The sequence below is a fragment of the Callospermophilus lateralis genome, chromosome 10 (genome assembly GCF_048772815.1).
Source record: "Callospermophilus lateralis isolate mCalLat2 chromosome 10, mCalLat2.hap1, whole genome shotgun sequence".
In the NCBI taxonomy this organism is placed as follows: Eukaryota; Metazoa; Chordata; class Mammalia; order Rodentia; family Sciuridae; genus Callospermophilus; species Callospermophilus lateralis.
This window is the reverse complement of record NC_135314.1, coordinates 96,893,625-96,896,797: the sequence shown is the minus strand read 5'-3', so window position 1 is coordinate 96,896,797 and position 3,173 is coordinate 96,893,625. Positions and strand designations below refer to the sequence as shown.

Sequence of the window (3,173 nt, the reverse complement as noted above, 5' to 3'; positions counted from 1 at the left end):
TTGGACAACCCTTGCAATTTCATAATAAAACTCACTCCACCATATCCATTGTTTAAAATGGTGCTGGCCTGGTCAGTATTTTAAGATTTGGATTTGAGGGTTTGTTTTTGTTTTTTGGTACTACAGATTGAACTCAGGGGCACTTGACCACTGAACCACATCCCCAGCCCTATTTTGTATTTTATTTAGAAACAGGGTCACTGAATTGTAGAGCACCTTGATTTTGCTGAGGCTGGCTTTGAACTCATGATCCTCCTGCCTCAGCCTCCTGAGCCACTGGAATTACGGGCATGTACCACCATGCCTGGCTGAATTTGGATTTTAAGGAGAAAATTTTGATAAATTTTAACAGACATGGTAGAAGGAGGAAATAATGAGAGATAATTGTAAAGTTCTAGGTGAGGAATTGCTAAGGAGAGAGACTGAGGATTTGAAACTTTTCTGATTTATGTCGGGCTTCCTCTGTAGTGTATATATCCAAGAGAGGAGGGCCTAGTTGTCGTCTTCATTTCCATGTCTCCAGATCCCAACTGTAGGGTTGATGGCACACTCAATGATGGAATTAATTTTAAAAATATGAATGAATAAATAGAGTCAGATGTAGGAAATAAACCCAGATGATATTTACCAGGTAGTCAAGAGGATATAGGGGCAGAATATATGTGAATGATTAGAGAAAAAATTAGGTGACACTGTTCCCATTAAAGTGTACAGAGAACTAATTTGGGGCTGGTAAGATATTGATTTGTAGGATCTGGATATATCATCTTGAGATTTTTGTAAGACATCTACATCTGAATGGATACATCCAATAAGCATGGCTTTATTTTCCAAGAAAGTGCCCCCCAAAAGAATATTTTATTAGGTTTTTACTTATTGCCAGATACTATGGACAATGTATTCTAAGAATTGCTTTATTCTAACCTACAATAACATACAGTATAGAATGAAACAATGAAGTTAAGGAATTTATCAAGATTACCTAATCACTAAGTGATGGGACCAATACTCAAACCCAAGTGGCTAATGCTGAGCCTAAGTATAACTTCGATGCCATACAGCCTCCTAAGATTTAGAGAGAAACCTGTGAATTCATCATCATGGTAGAAACATTGGGAATGAATTAAATTATCCCTCAAGAGTAGATAGAGCAGTAGTGAAGAGTGATGAGGAAAAAAAAAAAAACTGAGAGTCAAAGAATTTAAGAAACAGGCAGAAGAGGAAGCCAGGAAAGAGACTGATAAGAGGCAGCAGAGAGAAGAGGAAGACAAGGAAAGAGCATGACATGAAACGTGGGAGGACACACTCTCAGAAGGATGGAGACATCATGTAAAGAATCTAACTTACTTTCTGACCATGATTCTTTATTATCTAGTTCCAAAATTTCTCCATGCCAATCAATTCTCAGTCTTCCAATTTTTGCCTTCTTTCCCTTCCAAAACAAGATGTCCGGCATGAAATATTACAAGATATCTACAGCTACAGTATGGAAATGAATTTTCAAAAAATTATTAAACAACAAGAATAAGGACAGATCAATATTTTCACTTGGAAAATTTATAAACAAAAAAGGTTCACATTTTATATATAAATATATAAATATATTTCAATATATAAATATATTTCAAGTCATTGATCAAATGTAAGTAATATGCAACTTTGTGAAGGGACTGGTCCATTAGAATAATCTCCGGCAAGTTCTGAAATTCAATTTTCATAATTGAGTGAGAAAATTCTACCAGCTCAGGTTTCTTCTTCCTTACTGTATTTTAAATTTAAATTGCCATATAAGGAATAAGAAACCAACATACCAATCAGATGAACAAATAATATGTCAAAAATTTTAAATGTTGGCCTGGGGTTGTGGCTCAGTGGTAAAGTGCTTGCCTCACACGCATGAGGCCCTGAGTTCGATCCTCAGCACCACATTAATAAATAAAAACAAAGATATTGTGTCCATCTACAACTAAATTTTTTTTTAAAAAATTTAAATGCCATATAACTAGTTCAATATAGCAATAAATATAATATTAGCTTTGCTTTGCTTTATGACATATATGTTATTTCCTTTGGGGTATGCTGAAAGATCAACAAGGTTATCCATTCAGACTTGATTGAAAACATTCATCTTTAGAGTCTTTTAAACACAATTGGTTACCTAGTTTTCACAGAGTTGATAAGATTCCAGAATTGCTTTCAAAATCATCCATCTTATATATAGAGGAAAGCTTTAATCTTTCCATCTTTTTTTAATATTTATTTTTTTAGTTCTAGTTGGACACAATACCTTTGTTTATTTATTAATTTATTTTTATGTGGTGCTGAGGATCAAACCCAGGGCCTCCTAGATCTAAAACCCTCCTAGATCTAATCCAAACACACATCTTGCCAGTTTTACCTTTATCACACGCTATTCGAGCACTCTACTGCTGAGCCACAACACCGCAGCCCCTAAACTTTCCATATTTATTTAAAACAAAAAACCTATCCTAGAAGTCATTCCACAAAATGAATTTTTTCTTTTTTTAATTGAGGCATTTTCTTATCTTTATTTCTATATTATAATTAAACATAATAGTGTAAATTGACGTTACATATTCATACATACACACAATGGAAAAATATAACTTGATCAATTTCCTTCTCTAGCCAAAATAAATTATTTAAAAGCCAAAAGAATGAAGAGAATGAATTAATAAAATTTTATTTTTGCAACTTGTCATTCTAAATGGTCTTGTCACCAGTTTAATTTCAGGAAGGATTTTTGGAATATGGTAACATCTGCCATCTAGTGGCTAACTTAAGCTACTGTATGATGAACTAGAAATTTTTATTTTTATAAGTTAACAGCAAGGAGAGAGCAAATTTTTGATCATTGTACTTCGTCTACTTTTTTCCCCCTTATTTTTCAACAAAGGAAAATACCGATACTTATTTAACAAAGTTATTTTAGTGCCAAACTTGATCTAGTAATTCACTCCCGTTAGCACAGGCAGCTCTAAGTAAAGGTGAAAACAAAAAGAAATGAAAAAGATCCTTTCTTAGGTGATCTCATCTAGTTCCTAACCTCTAAACATATCTTGTGTGAGAATTATGCCTCCAAACCTAATCTTCCCTCTGAACCCCAGTCACACATAACTGGATTGCCTTTTCCATTTGTTGCATAATGGAAT

At 33.8% G+C, this 3,173-nt stretch overlaps 1 non-coding gene across 1 annotated transcript; it reads left to right on the top strand.

The window, feature by feature from the left end:
* Positions 1-1,856: 1,856 nt before the first annotated feature.
* On the top strand, positions 1,857-1,929 carry Trnav-cac (transfer RNA valine (anticodon CAC)). The gene has a single exon. It is a non-coding gene; the product is annotated as a tRNA-Val (tRNA).
* Positions 1,930-3,173: the final 1,244 nt, after the last annotated feature.